General features: G+C 39.4%; 1 long non-coding RNA gene across 2 annotated transcripts in view; it reads right to left on the bottom strand.

Annotated features, from left to right (window-relative positions):
- The window catches only part of LOC121274228, a 120187-nt gene that overhangs the window by 12476 nt on the left and 81756 nt on the right, over window positions 1-25955 (bottom strand). Inside the window, exon 1 of one of the 2 annotated variants that reach the window (XR_005942237.1) lies at window positions 8931-9117. The exons of the other annotated variant lie outside the window; for it this stretch is intronic. This is a non-coding gene — a long non-coding RNA (uncharacterized LOC121274228). Of the gene's footprint in view, window positions 1-8930; window positions 9118-25955 lie in introns of those variants that run through there. 2 annotated transcript variants of the gene reach the window in all.

Raw genomic sequence — 25955 nt, 5'->3', positions numbered from 1 at the left:
GAGTACTGAGGGAGGCAAGGAGGAGATGGCTGGGGCCTTGACAGAAATCTTTGTATCCTCACTGGCTACGTGAGGTCCCAGAGGACTGGAGAATGGCCAATGTTGTTCCATTGTTTAAGAAGGGTAGCGGGGATAATCCAGGAAATTACAGGCCGGTGAACCTTACATCAGCGGTAGGGAAATTATTGGAGAAGATTCTTCGTGACAGGATTTACTACCATTTGGAAGCAAATGGGCGTATTAGTGAGAGGCACCATGGTTTTGTGAAGGGGAGGTCGTGTCTCAATAACTTGATTGAGTTTTTCGAGGAAGTGACAAAGATGATCAACGATGGAAGGGCAGTGGATGTTATCTACATGGATTTCAGTCAGGCCTTTGACAAGGTCCCTCATGGCAGACTGATACAGAAGGTAAAGTCGCACGGGATAAGGGGTAAGCTGGCAAGATGGATACAGAATTGGCTTGGTCATAGAAGACAGAGGGTAGCAGTGGAAGGTGCTTTTTTGAATGGAGAGCTGTGGCTAGTGGTGTTCTGCAGGAATCAGTGCTGGGACCTTTGCTGTTTGTAGTATACATAAATGATTTGGAGGAAAATGTAACTGGGCTAATTAGTAAGTTTACAGATGACACTAAGGTTGGAGGAGTTGCAGACAGTGAAGAGGACTGTCAACGGGATATAGATCGGTTGGAGACTTGGGCGGAGAAATGGCAGATGGAGTTTAATCCGGACAAATGCGAGGTAATGCATTTTGGAAGGTCTAATACAGGTAGGAATTATACAGTAAATGGCAGAACCCTTAAGTGCATCGACGGGCAGAGGGATCTGGGTGTGCAGGTCCACAGGTCACTGAAAGTGGCAGCGCAGGTGGATAAGGTAGTCAGGAAGGCATATGGCATGCTTGCCTTCATTGGCAGGGGTATTGAGTAGAAAAGCTGGGAAGTCATGCTGCAGCTGTAGAGAACCTTGGTTAGGCCACACTTGGAATATTGCGTGCAATTCTGGTCACCACATTACCAGAAGGATATGGAGGCGTTGGAGAGGGTGCAGAGGAGGTTTACCAGGATGCTGCCTGGTCTGGAGGTTATTAGCTATGAGGAGAGGTTGGAGAAACTCGGATTGTTCTCACTAGAGCGACGGAGATTGAGGGGTGACTTGATAGAAGTTTACAAAATTATGAGTGGCATGGACAGAGTAGATAGTCAGAAGCTTTGTCCCAGGGTGGAAGAGTCAATTACTAGGGGACATAGATTTAAGGTGAGAGGAGAAAACTGTAGAGGAGATATGCGGGGCAAGTTTTTTTTTTTTACACAGAAGGTAGTGAGTGTCTGGAATTCGCTGCCAGAGGAGGTGGTGGAAGCAGGTACGATAGTGGTGTTTAAGAGGCAGCTTGACAAATACATGAATAGGATGGGAATAGAGGAATACGGACCCCGGAAGTGCAAAATGTTTTAGTTGACAGGCAATATGATCAGCGCAGGCTTGGAGGGCCGAAGGGCCTGTTCCTGTGCTGTACTTTTCTTTGTTCTTTCTTGTTGAGGTGCAACGTGACCCTTTTGAAAAGGTACCTCTGTCCCAGACCTGGTCCCAATGTCCCAATAATCCTTCCTGCACCAGATGACAAGCCATGCATTGATTCTGCTGACCTTCTTACTTTGACTCTCACTAGCACGTGGAGCTGGGTGTAGTCTGGAGATTAGGGCCTTTTGAGGTCCTGCTTTTTAACTTCTGTCCTAGCTCCTGAAAATCTGGCTGTAGGATATCAGTACCTGTCCTCTCTGCGCCATTGATACTGACGTGTCCCCACAACGTCTGACTTACTCTCTTGCCCCTGCAGAATATTCTGCACCCTCTCCATGGTGGCACCAAGGGGACAACACACTATATGGGTCTCTCAATGATGGTTACAGGAACGCTTGTCTGTCCCTGTAAGCATGGAACCTCCTATCACAACTGCGTTTCTATTCCTTGCTAGTTCCCTCCGATGCAGTCCATTCTGCAGTGATTCCAGCTGTCTCTGAAGCTCAGAATTCCTGAACGTGATCTGAAGACACTTGCTGTGAATGTGGCCTCCAAGGTGCATAACTGGCCTGAAGTTTCCACAGGGCAGAAGAGTTGCAAGCAACAGGTCGCAGCTCATTAAAAACAGGGAAAGATGGTGGGTTAACATCTCTCCTCCTTCCTCACCCCTCGGTCGTCTGCAACAAGATGTGTACTGTGGAGGGGGCGTTGGTAAAACTTGCGAACTGAACAGAGGTGTTCCGCAAAGCGGTCACGCGATCTGTGTTGTCTCCCCAGTGTAGAGGAAACCACATTGTGAGCAGCAAAAACAGTGGACTAGGTTGAAAGGAGTACATATAAATCGCTGCTCCACTGGGAAGGAGTACATGTAAATCGCTGCTTCACTGGGAAGGAATACATGTAAATCGCTGCTCCACTGGGAAGGAGTACATGTAAATCGCTGCTCCACTGGGAAGGAGTACATGTAAATCGCTGCTCCACTGGGAAGGAGTACATGTAAATCGCTGCTCCACTGGGAAGGAGTACATGTAAATCGCTGCTCCACTGGGAAGGAGTACATGTAAATCGCTGCTTCACTGGGAAGGAGTACATGTAAATCGCTGCTCCACTGGGAAGGAGTACATGTAAATCGCTGCTCCACTGGGAAGGAGTACATGTAAATCGCTGCTTCACTGGGAAGGAGTACATGTAAATCGCTGCTCCACTGGGAAGGAGTACATGTAAATCGCTGCTCCACTGGGAAGGAGTACATGTAAATCGCTGCTCCACTGGGAAGGAGTACATGTAAATCGCTGCTCCACTGGGAAGGAGTGTTTGGGGCTTCGGACAGTGAGGAGAGAGAGGTAAAAAGGCAAGTGTCACATCTGCGCTGTGGGAAGGGAGCGAGGTTTTCAGGCTGCCCGAGACAGGGTATCACAGAGGGGATGACCTATTCAGAATGCTGAAAGGGGAGGGTGGCAGAGGAAGATGTGTTTGGTGGTGGCATCATGCTGGAGCTGGTGGAAACGGAGGAGGGTGACGGGTTGGAAGATGAGGGCAAGGAGAACTCTATCGTGGTTCTGGGAGTGAGAGGAAGGGGTGAGAGTGGAAGTGCGGGGGATGTGGTGCACACAGACAAGGGGCCTGTCAACCACGGCGGAGGAATTCTCGGTTGAGGTAAAAAGGTGACATCCCTGAAACGCTGTGGTGGATGGTCACGTCTTTAGAACAAGTGAGACGGAGATGGAGGAACTGGGAGAATGGAATGTAGTCCGTTACAGGGTGCAGTGTGTGATGACGAGGATCGAGGTAGCTGTGGGGGTTGATGGGCTTATCAGAAATATTAGTTGATGCCACCTACCAGCTGTCCTCTGAAGTGACTCCTTGCATTTTTGGAAACCATAGTTCTAGGTCCACGCTTCCCCCCTACCCCAACCTCCTCAAACTCTGATTTATCAGCCCTCACCCCCTCCAACCAGTTTCACTCCCCCACTCAGATGTATCCTGCGTTGTTGCTGCTGCCTTCATGATTTTCATTTTCCTTACTGCATTCCTTAATAATCCCTTTATTGTTGTTTGGAGTTCCAACTCCGCAGGATTTTCATGTTTTCTGCATTGGTAAGAGACACTTTTTAAGATTGAAACTGTCCTTTATCTTGTTTGCAGACCATGCTTGCTCAACTCCACAAATGGAGCCTTTTGGTCTGGAGGTTTGCGTCCGGCTTGTACTACACCAATACCCGCCCCACCATTTCCAAACTTCAGTCCAGTCCAGTCAGCTCGCGTCACATTCTCTCAAAGTCAGCATGACTTAAATTTGGAAGGGAGAGTGAGATTATAAACATGTCAAATTCAATCAAGGTTATGGCTGTTGTTCACAAGTTGTTTCCTTACAGAGAGCTTGCTATCCCATTCTGGCTTCCTCCCCATCACTAAATCGAAGGTGACCTGCTCCCCTCTTGGCTCAAGAACCAATTGCTCCAGGAAACTGCCCCAAATATATGCTTGACTCTTGCTGCATTTGTGACTTGAGCTGCTTTGATTCTCCCAGTCAATGCAAAAATGAAAGCCTCCCATTATGATGACCACCTTGCTTATGTTACAAGGATCTCTGTGCTTGTGCCTCCTGGTGCTATTTCACTGGCAGATGGTCTGTGGATCTTGCATTTATTGCTAGCTAATTCCACCCAGCCTGTGCCCACTGCCTGCTCATCCCTACTGACACCCTCTCATTCAACTGCTGTCACTGTGTCCCTCAGCAACATTGCTTTCCCTGATCCTTTACAGAAAGGTAAGGCTTTCCTTTTTCTAAGAGCTGGAGCGGTGTTGGAATGTGAACAAGTGAAAACAAAAATCACGCCACTCAATTTAAATACAAACATGCTGGTAATTTATTCAGCTATTTGACAGCTTATGATATTTCACAACATTTCAGTGACATCATTCAGAGATATTCCAGCTGCAACCTGGCCAGTGCTTTGTGGAGATGTGGAGCAACGTAGAATTTACTGTGTGAATAGCTGAGGACAACATGGATCGATATCGTTCATTTGTTGTTTAATTATTGGACGGCTGGTGCCTGGAATAAGGTCTAATGGAGTGTCAGTCTGCAGCGCTCAACTACAAGGGCTCCTCAGATTCAGCAGCTAACAGCTCAAATGGTTTTCTACCTCATTATTCTGGGCACACAAGAAATACACAATAGCAGAGCACGTGAAAAGACCCTTAAAGACAAGTCTCCGCCAGTAAAGTATTTGGAGACACAGAACCTAAACACAACAAGGGTGAAAACAAGGACACAAAATCCCAACCACATAGCAACAGAGACAAGGACAGGCCACTCAGCCCCTTGAGCCTGCTCTGCCTTTCAATGAGACCATGGCTGATGTGTATCGGAACCCATCCACCTGCCTGAACTCCATATTCGTTATATCCTTGTCCAGCAAAAACTTATGACTCTCGGATTTAAACAGATTAATTGAGCTTATTGTGGGAGAGAGCTCCACACTTCCACTATTCTTTCAATGAAGAACGATTTTCAGAATTCGCTCTTGAATGGCATTGCCAACCAGCAGAAAGCTTCTCGGTCAATGCTAAGAATTTCTCCCAAAATCTTAAGTACTGAAATCAAACTGCCCCTTAAAGTAGGCAAACATTCTCTGGAATATAGGAAGTAATGTAAAGCCGGTCACAGTGTGACCTTTGGAACTCTCAGCACACAACAGCCCAGAGAGGAGATAATAAGGCCAAGGAGTGAGGACAGTAATACTCATGGGGTACCTTCCTCACCTCCTTATTTGTTTCACTCACTGCTTTCTAAAGGGCCGTCACCTTTGGGTTATCCCAGCACCTGAGTGTTCTGATCAGGCACAGTGTGTACGCTGCCTGCTAATCGAATCCGAACCAATGCTCAAGCAGCTGCCCGAGGGACAGTTCCTGGGAAGAGCAAAATCCTGCAGAAGTTACTTATGAGATGAGGCGATCAAGTTGGAGTGGGCAGATAGGTGGCAGATGAAGTTCAATGCAGAGAGGTGTGAGGTGATGCATTTTGGTAGGAAGAACATGGAGAGACCATATAAAATAAGGGGTACAGGAACAGAAGGTGTATATGCACATAGATCATTGTAGATGGCAGGACAGGTGGAGAGAGCAGTTAATAAATCATACAGTATCCTGGGCTTTATTATTAGGGGTATAGAGTACAAGAGCAGGGAGATATTAATTAATTAATACACAACCTCAGAGTAAAGGGAAGACCTTTTAGAACAGAGATGAGGAGAAACTTCTTTAGCCAGAGAGTGGTGAATCTATGGAATTCATTGCCACAGAAGGCTGCGGAGGCCAGGTCATTGAGTGTATTTAAGACCGAGATAGATAGGTTCTTAATTGTTAAGGGGATCAAAGGTTACAGGGAGAAGGCGGGAGAATGGGGTTGAGAAACTTATCAGCCATGATTGAATGGCGGAGCAGACTCGATGGGCCGAATGGCCTAATTTCTGCTCCTATGTGTTATGGTATGCTGAGCTTATATAAGACTTCAACTGGAGTAGTAAGTACAGTCTGGGCGTCACACTATAGGAAGGGTGTGAACACATTGGAGAGGGTGCAGCACAGGTTTACAAGAATGGTTCCAGGGAGGAGAAACTTTAGTTATGAAGATAGATTGGAGAAATTGGAACTGTTCTCCTTGGAAAGGAGAAGGCCAACAGGAGATTTGATAGAGGTGTTCAAAATCACAAGGGGGGCGGATTGAGTAGATAGGGAGAAACTGTTCCTGCTCGTAAAAGGATTGAGAAAAAAAAGAGGGCAGAGGTTTAAAGTGATTTGCAAAAGAAGCAAATGTGATGGGAGAAAAACCTTTTTCACACGACAAATGGTTCGAGTCTGGAATGCACTGCCTGGAAGTGTGGTGGAGACAGGTTCAATCGAGAGATTCAAGAGGGCATTAGATGATTGTTTGAATGGAAACAATGTGCAGGAGTGCAGGGAAAAGGCAGGGCAATGGCACTAGGTGATAATGCTCTTTTGAAGGGCTGGTGCAGACACGATGGGCTGAATGGCCACCTTCAGCACCATAAGAATTGTGATTTGTCATGAAAAAGGCAGTAAAGAGTTTTCAAATTATCTGTAAACAATCTGTATTTATATAACGTTGGTGCCTCATAGGAATCAAACACTGACAGCAAGCCACATAAGGAGATATTAGGTCAGGTCACCAAAAGCTTGGTCATAGAGGTGCGTTTCAAGGAGAGTCTTAATAAGGAACAGAGAGGGTGAGAACTAAGATAGAGATAATAATTCCAATGAAGTATTTATGAGAAGCTACTTTGCCCAGAGTGCCAAGAAAGTGGAACTCTCCACCGCCTGATGTAGCTGAAGCAATGATTATAGATGCATTTTAAGAGAAAACTGGATAAACATGAAGAAGAGAGAAATAAAAGGATATGTTGATAGAGTGAGTTTAAGTAGGTGGGAGAAGACTCGTGTGGAGCCTAATTATTAGCACAGACCAGTTGAGCTTGATGGCAGGTTTCTGTGGCGCACATCTTTGATTACATATTACCCAACAGCGCTTGTTCAGAGTGCCCAGCGATCAAAGAGACGCCCTCATTCTTCTGAACCAGTGACTGCCAAAGAGAGCACATCCAACACTGGGTATCACCCACTCTGCTGTGAGTGGGCAGAAGCTGGGATGGTACCACCACAAAGGAAAAGAGGCTGAGACAGTACTGCCATAAGCAGGGCAATGCCGCTGTGGACAGAGGCCATGATGTGGCCTCCTACACCCCGGTGAGACTGTGCAGAGAGGCGCTCAGTGACGCAAGGGCTAACACTAGCTTTGTTAATCGGGAAGAATGGGTGAAATAAAGGAAGGGAAGGTGGGTTTTGTGATGGTACAGTGAGCGGGCTACCGTATGATGTAGCCCACCAGCACTGTGCACTCTTGTGAAAACAACCACTAGGATGGTGAGTTCATACAGAGTGAGCTCCGTGCGGGACACAGTGATTAACATTGCAGTCCAGCAGTATGTGGCACAATCCATCTCATTATACAAGTAGCTTCTATACAGCAAAACACTGATGATTCTATTGAATCGAAGAGACACTTGGCCACAATTGACTGTAGGGGTAAATCTAACGGTTTCTCCCGTTACAGTGGTTAGGCTTGCCATTGCAGGTTTAGACTTTTTAATTTCCAATGCATGGCAAATTGCTAAAAGTGAAAGCTGATACCAGTAACTCAAGAGAAAGAGTGAACGTGGTAAGCAACAGAATGTTGCCCTAACCAGACTGAAGGATGGAGGAATTAACAGTGCAGGAACCAAGGTGGAGTGTGAATTCCAGTCAGTGAATTCAACGGCAAATCAGTTTCAAGAAAGAGAAATAAAAGGCTCGATTGTTAAGGTGGAGCTGGGAAACCGACGCTCAGATATTTTCTGGATCCTGGCCTTACATCACATCAGCATCATACGTGATGTTATCTTCAAATGTAAATGCCCTAAATAGGCCAGCAGGGAGCTCGGTGCCAGGCATTGGCAAAAGGTGGGAGCTGCCTGTAAACTGCAAGTGGCAAAGGCAAATGGCAGCCATGATGGGTCCTGCCGTTGCCTTGCCAAATAGAGCAGACAGCACCTCTAAGGGCAAGCAGCCTGACCATGCACAAAAGCGGGCAACAACTAAATGAGAGGTAATGCATGTGATTAGCGTAAAATCACCCAGGTCCTAAATTTTTTAACCATATATAAAAAAATCTTAACTTCTGCCTGCGTTGAACCCAACAGCAGTGCACAAACAGGCAACAGACAGATCAAGTGGAGTGATTTACAAATTGAAAGCAGCCTCTGGCCCTCCCCAGCCCATTAACAACTTCAAGGAGCTTAACAGGCGATTAATTGGAGATGAGCGGGTCCTCAATTCCCTCCCTTCCACCCACCCTCACTTTGAAAGTTCCAGGGTGTCCTGGAGGTGCCGGGAACTCTATTTTCACAGTGCACCCAGTCCTGTTCCGACCCCCATAGGCAATTGGAATCCCCACCAGAGGGAACGAAAGACTGGATTCAAAAAAGAAACATGAAAAACGTTACAACTTTAAATTCAGCATGATTTTAAAATCTCCAAGAACAATTAAAAACTGACTGAATGAGATTCCACACTCATAATAGTTCATTTCCAGTGTCAGAAGTTGTCTGACAGAAAATCACCACATTGTTGATGAAGTACTTCAACCAAAATGGACAACGTTTAACTTTGTGACAGGTTCAATTCACTGTCCCGCTCGCGTATACAGCAAAGCTTCACACCGTTCCAACCCACCTCACTGAGGAGGACCAGGTTATTGAGATGCTGTTTGCACAAAGCTAACACCCGAGCACCCATCTCAGGCAAGCAATTCCGCCATTTCTGTGTTTAATGCTGCACATCTGCTCCTCACCTGAAGTGGGTGTAGCATTCACGCATAAATAACAGCAAGGACCCTGAGCCTTCCCGCCATCCTGACAGCAAATTAAGGGCTCAGCCTCTGGCCTCGGCTTGCTCATTCAGCATCCTTGCCGTGGTGGGAATATTGTGTCTGTTGTCCAGATGCTTAGAGTTAGCACACAATCAATCGAAAAGCTCCTACCCACTGTGAGTGCGCTGATGTCTTATCAGATGGCCGGATGTGTAGAATCTTTTCTTGCACACTGCACACTCAAAGGGCTTCTCGCCCGTGTGAATTCGCTGGTGCACTCGGAGATCATTACAGGTGGAGAATCGTTTTTGGCACACAGTGCACTCGAAGGGTTTCTCCCCGGTATGAAATCGCCGGTGTCTGGTCAAGTTACTGGACTTACTGAAGCACTTCTTGCACACAGCACACTCGAAGGGTTTCTCCCCAGTGTGAACCCGCAGGTGCCTTTTCAAAAGGCATGCCCAGCGGAAGCCCTTCCCACACACAAAGCACTGAAAGCAGTCCTCCTCCTGAACGCCACGAGCCTGCCGCTCTGCCCCCGGGGTATCTGAGGATTCCGGCTGCTCGCCCATCAACAATTCTGCTTCCGTCACCAATTCCATCGCATCCCAAAGGGTTGGAACTCAGTCTCCCAGATCTGAACAACACACAGAACAGAACAATGAGTAAGACACTGGGCAACTGAGCTCAGCTTCTAACAACCCAGGTGCCACTGCGGAGTTTGAATGGGTTTATCTGCTGTGGCTCACAATCCATTAGTGATAGATATCCCCACCCCCATATCTCTCTCTCCCATATTACTCTATCTCTCAGCACCAGGCCATTGGAACCACAAGCCCAAGTATGCACAGTTTATGCTGAGCCAGTGAGGGTTCTGCGCCCCGTGGGCTCCTCGAGAATGGAGATTCACACCAGCCAGACCAAGGCCGGCACACAACGGGAACAGTTTCCCCACAGAGCACTTCTGCCCTGGACAATCTGGACATCCAACTTGTGGTTTTCAAACCTAGGAGAGCATTTCACGTTGTGTTTACACATTGGAAAATGTCCAAAAAGTATTGTGTACCCTCTGGGCTAAAAGTTCACAAAAAGGATCGAGAGGCACAACACAAGGAGCTTTATTGCAGAACGATGCCAGAGAAGAGGGCAGATCTAACAGAAAAGACAAAACAGTGTGGCAACACTCTTCTCTAGCAGGGTAATCTGATAAGCGTCTTCAAACTGATGAAAAGGTCTTTTTTAAATTCATTCATGGGGTGTGGGTGTCGGCAAGTAGGCCAGCATTTATTGCCCATCCCTAATTGCCCCTTGAGAAGGTGGTGGTGAGCTGCCATCTTGAACCGCTGCAGTCCATGTGGTGCACTCCATGTGGTGCACTCCATGTGGTGCACTCCATGTGGTGCACTCCATGTGGTGCACTCCATGTGGTGCACTCCATGTGGTGCACTCCATGTGGTGCCCTCCATGTGGTGCCCTCCATGTGGTGCACTCCATGTGGTGCACTCCATGTGGTGCACTCCATGTGGTGCACTCCATGTGGTTGTTAGGGATGGAGGTCCAGGATTTTGATCCAGCGCCAGTGGGTGATATATTTCCAAGTCAGGATAATGTGTGGCTTGGAAGGGAACTTGCGGCTGGTGAGGTTCCCATGTGCCCGCTGCTCGTCCTTCTAGATGGTCACGGTCATGGGTTTGGAAGGTGCTGTCTAAGGAAGGTTGGTGAGTTGCTGCAGTGCATCTTGTAGATGGTACACACACTGCTGTTACTGTGCATCAGTGGTGGAGGCAGTGAATGTTTGTGGGAGGGATGCCAATCAAGCAGCTGTTTCATCCTGGATGATGTTGAGCTTCTTGAGTGTAGTTGGAGCTACATTCATCCAGGCAAGTGGAGAGTATTCCATCACACTCCTGACTTGTGCCTTGCGGATGGTGGACAGGCTTTGGGGAGTCAGGAGGTGAGTTACTCACCGCAAGATTTCTAGCCTGTGACCTGCTCTTGTAGCCACAGTATTTATATAGCTAGTTTGGTTCAGTTTCTGGTCACTGGTAACCCCCAGGATGTTGATGGTAGGGGGTTCAGTGATGGTAATGCCATTGAATGTCAAAGGGAGATGTTTAGGCTCTATCTTGTTGCAGATGGTCATTGCCTGGCACTTGTGTGGCACAAATGTGGACATGGGCTGCTTCAGTATCTGAGGAGTCGTGAATGGTGCTGAACATTGCGCAATCATCAGTGACCATCCCTACTTCTGACCTTATGTTGGAAGGAAGGTCATTGATGAAGCAGCTGAAGATGGTTGGGCCGAGGACACTACCCTGAGGAACTCCTGCAGTGATGTCTTGGAGCTCAAAGTCAGAGAGCCATAGAGTTATACAGCACAGAAACAGGCTCTTCGGCCTATCGTGTCCAAGCTGGCCATTAACACCTATCTATTCTAATCCCATTTTCCAGCACTTGGCCCATAGCCCTGTACGCTATTGCATTTCAAGTGCTCATCTGAATACTTCTTAAGTGTTTGAGGGCTCCTGCCTCAATTACCCCCTCAGGCAGTGTGTTCCAGACTCCAACCACCCTCTGGGTGAAAAAATGTCTCCTCAAATCCCCTCTAAACCTCCTGCCCCTTACCTTAAATCTAAGCCCCCTGGTTATTGACACCTCTGCTAAAGGGAAAAGTTTCTTCTTATCTACCCTATCCATGCCCCTTATAATTTTGTATACCTCTATCAGGTCTCCCCTCAGCCTTCTCTGCTCTAAGGAAAACAACCTTAGCCTATCCAGTCTCTCTTCATAGCTGAAACGCTCCAGCCCAGGCAACATCCTGGTGAATTTCCTCTACACCCTCTCAGTGCAATCACATCCTTCTTACAGCGACCAGAACCGCACACAGTACTCCAGCTGTGGCCAAACAGGCATTTTCAACAGCTCCAACAAAACCTCCTGCTCTTATATCCTAGGCCTCGGCTAATAATGGCAAGTATCCCATATGCCTCCTTAACCTACTTATCTACCTGTGCTGCTGCCTTCAGGGATCTATGGACGTGTACACCAAGGTCCTTCTGATCCTCTGTAGTTCCTAGAGTCCCATTATTCACTGCATTCCTTTGCCGTGTTGGCCCTCCCATCACCTCACATTTCTCAGGCTTAAATTCTATTTACCTCTGCTCTGCCCATCTTCCCAGCTCATCTATATCGTCCTGTAATCCAAGACTTTCCACCACCAATTTCATGTCATCTGCATACTTACTGATCATACCTCCTATATTCATGTCTAGATCATTAATGTTCACTACAAACAGCAAGGGTCCCAGCACTGATCCCTATGGCACACCACTCATCACAGGTTTCCAATCACAAGAACAACCTTTAACCATCACCCTCTGCCTCCTCCCAGTAAGCAAATTTTGGATCCAATTTGCCAAATTGCCCTGGATCCCATGGGCTCTTACCTTCTTGACCATTCTCCCTTAGTGAAGTCCAGATAGACAACATCAAACGCAATACCCTCATCTACACAACCCATCATGTCCTCGAAAAATTCAATCAAATTTGTTACACATGATCTCCCCCTGACAAAGCCACGCTGACTATCCCTGATTCATCCCTGCCTCTCCAAGAGGAGATTAATCCTGTCCTTCGGAATTTTTTCCAATAGTTTCCCTACCACTGATATTAGACTCACTGGCCTGAAACAACCTGGTTTATCCCTACCACCCTTCTTGAATATTGGTACCAAATTCGCTGTCCTCCAGTTCTCTGGCATCTCTCCTGTGGCCAGAGAGGATTTGAAAATTAGTGTCAGAGCCCCTGCAATCTCCTCCCTTGCCTTGCATAACAGCCTGGGATATATATCATCTGGGCCTGGGGACTTAAGCGTGCTAAAACCACTAATACCTCCTCCCTTTCAATGCTAATTTGTTCAAGTATATCACAGTCCTCCTCTCTGGTTCCTACACCTACATCCTCCTTCTCCATAGTGAACACAAATGAAAAGTAAATATTTAAAACCTCACCTACGTCCTCCAGCTCCACGCACAGTTTGCCAATTTGGTCCCTAATGGGTCCCCTACTCTTCCCCCGGTTATCCTCTTGCCCTTAATATAGTTATAAAATGCCTTGGGGTTTTCCTTTATCTTGCCTGCCAGTAGTTTCTCATGCCCCACTTCGCTCTCCTAATTACTCTTTTAAGTAACCCCCTGCATTACTGACCTCCAACAAACACAACCATCTTCCTTTATGCCAGGTTTGACTCCAACCAGTGGAGAGTTTTCCATGATTTCCACTGGCTCCTTGATACCACACCCTCGGTCAAATGCTGCCTTGATGTCAAGAGCAGTACGTAGTATTCTGCAGGAGGTTTCCTTGCCCATATTTGACCTGATGGCCTGAGACTTCATGGGGTCTGGAGTCGATGTTCAGGACTCCCAGGGAAACTCCCTCCTGACTGTATACCACTATGTCACCACGTTTGCTAGCTCTGTCCTGCCAATGGGACAGGACATGCCCAGGGATGGTGATAATGGTGTTTGGGACATGATCTGTAAGGTATGATACCTCGAGTATGGCTATGTCAGGCTGTTGCTTGACAGGCTTGTGAAACAGCTCTCCCAAATTTGGCACAAGTCCCCACAAGTTAGTGAGGAGGACTTTGCAGGGTCGACAGGGGCTGGGTTTGCCGTTGCCCTTTCTGGTGCCTAGGTTGATGCCGGGTGGCCTGTCCAGTTTCATTCCGAATTGAATTTCTGGAGGTTTGATACAACTGAAATGCTTGCTGGGCCATTTTAGAGGGCATTTGAGAGACAACTGCATGGTTATGGATCTGGAATCACATGAAGGCCAGACCAGAGAATGAATGCTGATCCTGGGAGTGGCACAGGCATAACATGAATGAATGAAAGAGAGCATAGAGAAAGCCCCTCATATCTTTATAAACACAATATAAACAGATATAGTTACTGACTCTCTCACACTGATATATCCCTTATCTTTATAAACAAAATATAAACAGGTATAGTTACTGACTCCCTCAGACTGATATATCCCCTATCTGTATAAACACAATATAAACAGATATAGTTACTAACACTCTCACACTGATATATCCCCTAATTTAATAAACACAATATAAACAGGTATAGTTACTGATTCTCTCACACTGATATAACCCATTTCTTTATAAACAAAATATAAACAGGTATAGTTACTGATTCTCTCACACTGATATATCCCCTATCTTTATAAACATGTATAGTTACTGACTCTCTCATACTGAAATATCCCCTATCTTTATAAACAAAATATGAACAGATATAGTTACTGACTCTCTCACACTGATATATCCCCTATCTTTATAAACATGTATAGTTACTGACTCTCTCATACTGATATATCCCCTATCTTTATAAACAAAATATGAACAGATATAGTTACTGACTCTCTCACACTGATATATCCCCTATCTGTATAAACACAATATAAACAGATATAGTTACTAACTCTCTCACACTGATATATCCCCTAATTTAATAAACACAATATAAACAGGTATAGTTACTGATTCTCTCACACTGATATATCCCCTAATTTAATAAACACAATATAAACAGGTATAGTTACTGATTCTCTCACACTGATATATCCCCTATCTTTATAAACATGTATAGTTACTGATTCTCATACTGATATATCCCCTATCTTTATAAACAAAATATGAACAGATATAGTTACTGACTCTCTCACACTGATATATCCCCTATCTTAATAAACACAATATAAACATGTATAGTTACTGACTCTCTCACACTGATATATCCCATATCTTTATAAACAAAATATAAACAGATATAATTACTGATTCTCTCACACTGATATATCCCCTATCTTTATGAACAGAATATAAACAGGTATAGTTACTGACTCTCGCAATGATATATCCACTAGCTAAAAGAACACAATATAAACAGATACAGTTACTAACTCTCACACACTGATATATCCCCTATCTTTATAAACACAATATAAACAGATATAGTTACTGACTCTCTCACACTGATATATCCCCTATCTTTATAAATACAATGTAAACAGATATAGTTACTGACTCTCTCACACTGATATATCCCCTATCTTTATTAACACAATATAAACAGATATAGTTATTAACTCTCTCACACTGATATATCCCCTATATTTATAAAAACAATATGAACAGATACAGTTACCGACTCTCTCACACTGATATATCCCCTATCTTTATAAACACAATACAAACAGATATAGTTACTGACTGTCTCACACTGATATATCTCCTATCTTTATAAACACAATATAAACAGATATAGTTACTGACACTCTCACAATGATATATCCCCTATCGGTATAAACACAATATAAACAGATATAGTTACTGACTCTCTCACACTGATATATCCCCTATCTGTATAAACACAATATAAACACATATAGTTGCTGACTCTCTCACACTGATATATCCCCTATCTGTATAAACACAAGATAAACAGATATAGTTACTGACTCTCTCACAAATCCCCCATCTTTAAAAACACAATATGAACAGATATAGTTACTGACTCTCTCACACTGATATATCCCCTATCTTTATAAACACAATGTAAACAGATATAGTTACTGACTCTCTCACACTGATATATCCCATATCTTTATAAACACAATGTAAACAGATATAGTTACTGACTCTCTCACACTGATATATCCCCTATCTTTATAAACACAATATAAACAGATATAGTTATTAACTCTCTCACACTGATATATCCCCTATATTTATAAAAACAATATAAACAGATATAGTTACCGACTGTCACACACTGATATATCCCCTATCTTTATAAACACAATATAAACAGATATAATTACTGACTCTCTCACGCTGATATATCCACTATCTTTATAAACACAATATAAACAGTTATAGTTACGGACTCTTTCACAATGATATATCCCCTATTTTTAAAAACACAATATAAACGGATATAGTTACTGACTCTCTCGCACTGATATATCCCCTATCTTTATAAATACCATATAAACAGATACAGTTACTGACTCTCTCACACTGATATATCCCCGATCTTTATAAACATGTATAGTTACTGATTCTCATACTGATATATCCCCTATCTTTATAAACAAAATATGAACAGATATAGTTACTGACTCTCTCACACTGATATATCCCCTATCTTTATAAACAAAATATAAACAGATATAGTTACTGATTCTCTCACACTGATATATCCCCTATCTTTATGAACAGAATATAAACAGGTATAGTTACTGACTCTCGCAATGATATATCCACTAGCTAAAAGAACACAATATAAACAGATACAGTTACTAACTCTCACACACTGATATATCCCCTATCTTTATAAACACAATATAAACAGGTATAGTTACTGACTCTCTCACACTGATATATCCCTTATCTTTATAAACACAATATAAACAGGTATAGTTACTGACTCTCTCAGACTGATATATCCCCTATCTGTATAAACACAATATAAACAGATATAGTTACTAACTCTCTCACACTGATATATCCCCTAATTTAATAAACACAATATAAACAGGTATAGTTACTGATTCTCTCACACTGATATAACACATTTCTTTATAAACACAATATAAACAGGTATAGTTACTGATTCTCTTACACTGATATATCCCCTATCTTTATAAACATGTATAGTTACTGACTCTCTCATACTGATATATCCCCTATCTTTATAAACAAAATATGAACAGATATAGTTACTGACTCTCTCACACTGATATATCCCCTATCTTAATAAACACAATATAAACATGTATAGTTACTGACTCTCTCACACTGATATATCCCCTATCTTAATAAACACAATATAAACATGTATAGTTACTGACTCTCTCATACTGATATATCCCCTATCTTTATAAACAAAATAAAAACAGGTATAGTTACTGACTCTCTCAGACTGATATATCCCCTATCTGTATAAACACAATATAAACAGATATAGTTACTAACTCTCTCACACTGATATATCCCCTAATTTAATAAACACAATATAAACAGGTATAGTTACTGATTCTCTCACACTGATATAACCCCTACCTTTATAAACACAATATAAACAGGTATAGTTACTGATTCTCTCACACTGATATATCCCCTATCTTTATAAAAAAAATATGAACAGATATAGTTACTGACTCTCTCACACTGATATATCCCCTATCTTAATAAACACAATATAAACATGTATAGTTACTGACTCTCTCACACTGATATATCCCCTATCTTTATAAACAAAATATAAACAGATATAGTTACTGATTCTCTCACACTGATATATCCCCTATCTTTATGAACAGAATATAAACAGGTATAGTTACTGACTCTCGCAATGATATATCCACTAGCTAAAAGAACACAATATAAACAGATACAGTTACTAACTCTCACACACTGATATATCCCCTATCTTTATAAACACAATATAAACAGATATAGTTACTGACTCTCTCACAATGATATATCCCCTATCTTTATAAACACAATATAAACAGATATAGTTACTGACTCTCTCACACTGATATATCCCCTATCTTTATAAATACAATGTAAACAGATATAGTTACTGACTCTCTCACACTGATATATCCCCTATCTGTATAAACACAATATAAACAGATATAGTTCTTAACTCTCTCACACTGATATATCCCCTATATTTATAAAAACAATATGAACAGATACAGTTACCGACTCTCTCACACAGATATATCCCCTATCTGTATAAACACAATATAAACAGATATAGTTACTGACTCTCTCACACTGATATATCCCCTATCTTTATAAACACAATATAAACAGATATAGTTATTAACTCTCTCACCCTGATATATCCCCTATATTTATAAAAACAATATGAACAGATACAGTTACCGACTCTCTCACACTGATATATCCCCTATCTTTAGAAACACCATATAAACAGATATAATTACTGACTCTCGCACACTGATATATCCACTATCTTTATAAACACAATATAAACAGATATAGTTACTGACTTTCTCACACTGATATATCCACTATCTTTATAAACACAATATATACAGATATAGTTATTATCACACTGATATATCTCCTATCTTTAGAAACACAATATAAACAGGTATAGTTACTGACTGTCTCACACTGATATATCCCCTATCTTTATAAACACAATATATACAGATATAGTTATTATCACACTGATATATCTCCTATCTTTAGAAACACAATATAAACAGGTATAGTTACTGACTGTCTCACACTGATATATCCCCTATCTTTATAAACACAATATGAACAGATATAATTACTGACTGTCACACACTGATATATCTCCTATCTTTAGAAACACAGTATGAACAGATATAATTACTGACTGTCACACACTGATATATCCCATATCTTTATAAACACAATATAAACAGATATAGTTACTGACTCTTTCACCATGATATATCCCCTATCTTTATAAACACCATATAAACAGATATAATTACTGACTCTCTCACAATGATATATCCCCTATCTTTATAAACACCATATAAACAGATATAGTTACTGACTCTCTCACACTGATATATCCCCTATCTGTATAAACACAATATAAACACATATAGTTACTGATTCTCTCAAAATGATATATCCCCTATCTATATAAACACAATGTAAACAGATATAGTTACTGACTCTCTCACACTGATATATCCCCTATATTTATAAAAACAATATAAACAGATACAGTTACCGACTGTCACACACTGATATATCCTATCTTTATAAACACAATATAAACAGATATAGTTACTGCCTCTCTCACATTGATATATCCCATATCTTTATAAACACAATATGAACAGATATAATTACAGACTGTCACACACTGATATATCCCCTATTTTTAGAAACACAATATAAACAGATATAGTTACTGACTCTCTCACAATGATATACCCCCTATCTTTATAAACATGATATAAACAGATATAGTTACTGACTCTCTCACACTGATATATCCCCTATCTTTATAAATACAATGTAAACAGATATAGTTACTGACTCTCTCACACTGATATATCCCCTATCTTTATAAACACAATATAAACAGATATAGTTATTAACTCTCTCACACTGATATATCCACTATATTTATAAAAATATGAACAGATATAGTTACCGACTCTCTCACACAGATATATCCCCTATCTTTATAAACACAATATAAACAGATATAGTTACTGACTGTCTCACACTGATATATCCCCTATCTTTATAAACACAATATAAACAGATATAGTTACTGACTCTCTCACAATGATATATCCCCTATCGGTATAAACACAATATAAACAGATATAGTTATTGACTCTCTCACACTGATATATCCCCTATCTTTATAAAAACAATATGAACACATATAGTTACCGACTCTCTCACACTGATATATCCCCTATCTTTATAAACACAATATAAACAGATATAGTTACTGACTCTCTCACACTGATATATCCCCTATCTTTATAAATACAATATAAACAGATATAGTTACTGACTCTCTCACACTGATATATCCCCTATCTGTATAAACACAATATAAACAGATATAGTTACTGACTCTCTCACACTGATATATCCCCTATCTTTATAAACACAATATAAACAGATATAGTTATTAACTCTCTCACACTGATATATCCCCTATATTTATAAAAACAATATGAACAGATACAGTTACCGACTCTCTCACACAGATATATCCCCTATCTTTATAAACACAATATAAACAGATATAGTTATTAACTCTCTCACCCTGATATATCCCGTATATTTATAAAAACAATATAAACAGATACAGTTACTGACTCTCTCACACTGATATATCCCCTATCTTTAGAAACACCATATAAACAGATATAATTACTGACTCTCGCACACTGATATATCCACTATCTTTATAAACACAATATAAACAGATATAGTTACTGACTTTCTCACACTGATATATCCACTATCTTTATAAACACAATATAAACAGATATAGTTACTGACTCTTTCACAATGATATATCCCCTATCTTTATAAACACAATATATACAGATATAGTTATTATCACACTGATATATCCCCTATCTTTATAAACACAATATATACAGATATAGTTATTATCACACTGATATATCTCCTATCTTTATAAACACAATATATACAGATATAGTTATTATCACACTGATATATCTCCTATCTTTAGAAACACAATATAAACAGGTATAGTTACTGACTGTCTCACACTGATATATCCCCTATCTTTATAAACACAATATGAACAGATATAGTTACTGACTTCACACTGATATATCTCCTATCTTTAGAAACACAATATAAACAGGTATAGTTACTGACTGTCTCACACTGATATATCCCCTATCTTTAGAAACACAATATATACAGATATAGTTATTATCACACTGATATATCCCCTATCTTTAGAAACACAATATAAACAGATATAGTTACTGACTGTCTCACACTGATATATCCCCTATCTTTATAAACACAATATGAACGGATATAATTACTGACTGTCACACACTGATATATCTCCTATCTTTAGAAACACAGTATGAACAGATATAATTACTGACTGTCACACACTGATATATCTCCTATCTTTAGAAACACAGTATGAACAGATATAATTACTGACTGTCACACACTGATATATCCCATATCTTTAGAAACACAATATAAACAGGTATAGTTACTGACTGTCTCACACTGATATATCCCCTATCTTTATAAACACAATATGAACAGATATAATTACTGACTGTCACACACTGATATATCTCCTATCTTTAGAAACACAGTATGAACAGATATAATTACTGACTGTCACACACTGATATATCCCATATCTTTAGAAACACAATATAAACAGGTATAGTTACTGACTGTCTCACACTGATATATCCCCTATCTTTATAAACACAATATGAACAGATATAATTACTGACTGTCACACACTGATATATCTCCTATCTTTAGAAACACAGTATGAACAGATATAATTACTGACTGTCACACACTGATATATCCCATATCTTTATAAACACCATATAAACAGATATAGTTACGGACTCTTTCACCATGATATATCCCCTATCTTTATAAACACCATATAAACAGATATAGTTACTGACTCTCTCACAATGATATATCCCCTATCTGTATAAGCACAATATAAACACATATAGTTACTGATTCTCTCAAAATGATATATCCCCTATCTATATAAACACAATATAAACAGATATAGTTACTGACTCTCTCACAAATCCCCCATCTTTAAAAACAGAATATAAACAGATATAGTTACTGACGGTCACACACTGATATATCCCCTATCCTTATAAACACAATAGGAACAGATATAGTTACTGACTCTCTCAGATTGATATATCCCCTATCTTTATAAACACAATGTAAACAGATATAGTTACTGACTCTCTCACACTGATATATCCCCTATATTTATAAAAACAATATAAACAGATACAGTTACCGACTGTCACACACTGATATATCCTATCTTTATAAACACAATATAAACAGATATAGTTACTGCCTCTCTCACATTGATATATCCACTATCTTTATAAACACAATATGAACAGATATAATTACAGACTGTCACACACTGATATATCCCCTATCTTTATAAACACAATATATACAGATATAGTTATTATCACAGTGATATACCCCGTATATTTATAAACACAATATAAACAGATATAGTTACTGACTCTCTCACAATTATATATCCCCTATCTGTATAAACACAATATAAACAGATATAGTTACTGACTCTCTCACACTGATATATCCCCTATCTGTATCAACACAATATAAACACATATAGTTATTGACTCTCTCACAAATCCCCCATCTTATAAAACACAATATAAACAGATATAGTTACTGACTCTCTCACACTGATATATCCCCTATCTTTATAAACACAATATAAACAGGTATAGTTGTTAACTCTCTCACACTGATATATCCCCTATATTTATAAAAACAATATGAACACATATAGTTACCGACTCTCTCACACTGATATATCCCCTATCTTTATAAACACAATATAAACAGATATAGTTACTGACTCTCTCACACTGATATATCCCCTATATTTATAAAAACAATATGAACAGGTATAGTTACCGACTCTCTCACACTGATATATCCCCTATCTTTATAAACACAATATAAACAGATATAGTTACTGACTCTCTCACAAATCCCCCATCTTATAAAACACAATATAAACAGATATAGTTACTGACTCTCTCACACTGATATATCCCCTATCTGTATAAACACAATATAAACAGATATAGTTACTGACTCTCTCACACTGATATATCCCCTATCTGTATAAACACAATATAAACACATATAGTTACTGACTCTCTCACAATGATATATCCCCTATCTGTATAAACACAATATAAACACATATAGTTACTGACTCTCTCACAATGATATATCCCCTATCTGTATAAACACAATATAAACAGATATAGTTACTGACTCTCTCACAATGATATATCCCCTATCTGTATAAACACAATATAAACAGATATAGTTACTGACTCTCTCACACTGATATATCCCCTATCTTTATAAACACAATATGAACAGATATAGTTACTGACTCTCTCACAATGATATATCCCCTTTCGGTATAAACACAATATAAACAGATATAGTTACTGACTCTCTCACACTGATATATCCACTATCTTTATAAACACAATATAAACAGATATAGTTACTGACTCTCTCACACTGATATATCCCCTATCTGTATAAACACAATATAAACACATATAGTTGCTGACTCTCTCACAATGATATATCCCCTATCTGTATAAACACAATATAAACAGATATAGTTACTGACTCTCTCACAATGATATATCCCCTATCTGTATAAACACAATATAAACACATATAGTTACTGACTCTCTCACAATGATATATCCCCTATCTGTATAAACACAATATAAACACATATAGTTACTGACTCTCTCACAATGATATATCCCCTATCTGTATAAACACAATATAAACACATATAGTTACTGACTCTCTCACAATGATATATCCCCTATCTGTATGAACACAATATAAACAGATATAGTTACTGACTCTCTCACACTGATATATCCCCTATCTTTATAAACACAATATGAACAGATATAATTACTGACTCTCTCACAATGATATATCCCCTATCTTATAAACACCATATAAACAGATATAATTACTGACTCTCGCACACTGATATATCCACTATCTTTACAAAAACAATATAAACAGATATAGTTACTGACTCTCTCACACTGATATATCCACTATCTTTATAAACACAATATAAACAGATATAGTTACTGAGTGTCTCACACTGATATATCCCCTATCTTTATAAACACAATATATACAGATATAGTTACTGACTCTCTCACACTGATATATCCCCTATCTTTATAAACACAATATAAACAGATATAGTTACTGACTCTCACACTGATATATCCCCTATCTTTATAAACACAATATAAACAGATATAGTTACTGACTCTCTCACACTGATATATCCCCTATCTGTATAAACACAATATAAACAGATATAGTTACTGACTCTGTCACACTGATATATCCCATATCTTATGAACACAATATAAACAGATATAGTTACGGACTCTTTCACAATGATATATCCCCTATTTTTAAGAACACAATATAAACAGATATAGTTACTGACTCTCTCACACTGATATATCCCCTATCTTTATAAACACAATATAAACAGATATAGTTACTGACTCTCTCACACTGATTTTTCCCCTATCTTTATAAACACAATATAAACAGATATAGTTACTGACTCTCTCACACTGATATATCCCCTATCTTTATAAACACAATATAAACAGATATAGTTACTGACTCTCTCACACTGATATATCCCCTATCTTTATAAACACAATATAAACAGATATAGTTACTGACTCTCTCACACTGATATATCCCCTATCTTTATAAACACAATATAAACAGATATAGTTACTGACTCTCTCACACTGATATATCCCCTATCTGTATAAACACAATATAAACAGATATAGTTACTGACTCTCTCACACTGATATATCCCCTATCTTTATAAACACAATATAAACAGATATAGTTACTGACTCTCTCACACTGATATATCCCCTATCTTTATAAACACAATATAAACAGATATAGTTACTGACTCTCTCACACTGATATATCCCCTATCTTTATAAACACAATATAAACAGATATAGTTACTGACTCTCTCACACTGATATATCCCCTATCTTTATAAACACAATATAAACAGATATAGTTACTGACTCTCTCACACTGATATATCCCCTATCTTTATAAACACAATATAAACAGATATAGTTACTGACTCTCTCACACTGATATATCCCCTATCTTTATAAACACAATATAAACAGATATAGTTACTGACTCTCTCACACTGATATATCCCCTATCTTTATAAACACAATATAAACAGATATAGTTACTGACTCTCTCACACTGATATATCCCCTATCTTTATAAACACAATATAAACAGATATAGTTACTGACTCTCTCACACTGATATATCCCCTATCTTTATAAACACAATATAAACAGATATAGTTACTGACTCTCTCACACTGATATATCCCCTATCTTTATAAACACAATATAAACAGATATAGTTACTGACTCTCTCACACTGATATATCCCCTATCTTTATAAACACAATATAAACAGATATAGTTACTGACTCTCTCACACTGATATATCCCCTATCTTTATAAACACAATATAAACAGATATAGTTACTGACTCTCTCACACTGATATATCCCCTATCTTTATAAACACAATATAAACAGATATAGTTACTGACTCTCTCACACTGATATATCCCCTATCTTTATAAACACAATATAAACAGATATAGTTACTGACTCTCTCACACTGATATATCCCCTATCTTTATAAACACAATATAAACAGATATAGTTACTGACTCTCTCACACTGATATATCCCCTATCTTTATAAACACAATATAAACAGATATAGTTACTGACTCTCTCACACTGATATATCCCCTATCTTTATAAACACAATATAAACAGATATAGTTACTGACTCTCTCACACTGATATATCCCCTATCTTTATAAACACAATATAAACAGATATAGTTACTGACTCTCTCACACTGATATATCCCCTATCTTTATAAACACAATATAAACAGATATAGTTACTGACTCTCTCACACTGATATATCCCCTATCTTTATAAACACAATATAAACAGATATAGTTACTGACTCTCTCACACTGATATATCCCCTATCTTTATAAACACAATATAAACAGATATAGTTACTGACTCTCTCACACTGATATATCCCCTATCTTTATAAACACAATATAAACAGATATAGTTACTGACTCTCTCACACTGAGATATCCCCTATCTTTATAAACACAATATAAACAGATATAGTTACTGACTCTCTCACACTGATATATCCCCTATCTTTATAAACACAATATAAACAGATATAGTTACTGACTCTCTCACACTGATATATCCCCTATCTTTATAAACACAATAAAAACAGATATAGTTACTGACTCTCTCACACTGATATATCCCCTATCTTATAAACACAATATAAACAGATATAGTTACTGACTCTCTCACACTGATATATCCCCTATCTTTATAAACACAATATAAACAGATATAGTTACTGACTCTCTCACACTGATATATCCCCTATCTTTATAAACACAATATAA

This window comes from Carcharodon carcharias (assembly GCF_017639515.1).
Source record: "Carcharodon carcharias isolate sCarCar2 chromosome 35 unlocalized genomic scaffold, sCarCar2.pri SUPER_35_unloc_3, whole genome shotgun sequence".
Taxonomy (NCBI): domain Eukaryota; kingdom Metazoa; phylum Chordata; class Chondrichthyes; order Lamniformes; family Lamnidae; genus Carcharodon; species Carcharodon carcharias.
The sequence above is the reverse complement of the archived record's forward strand: the minus strand, read 5'-3'. Positions and strand labels throughout refer to the sequence as shown.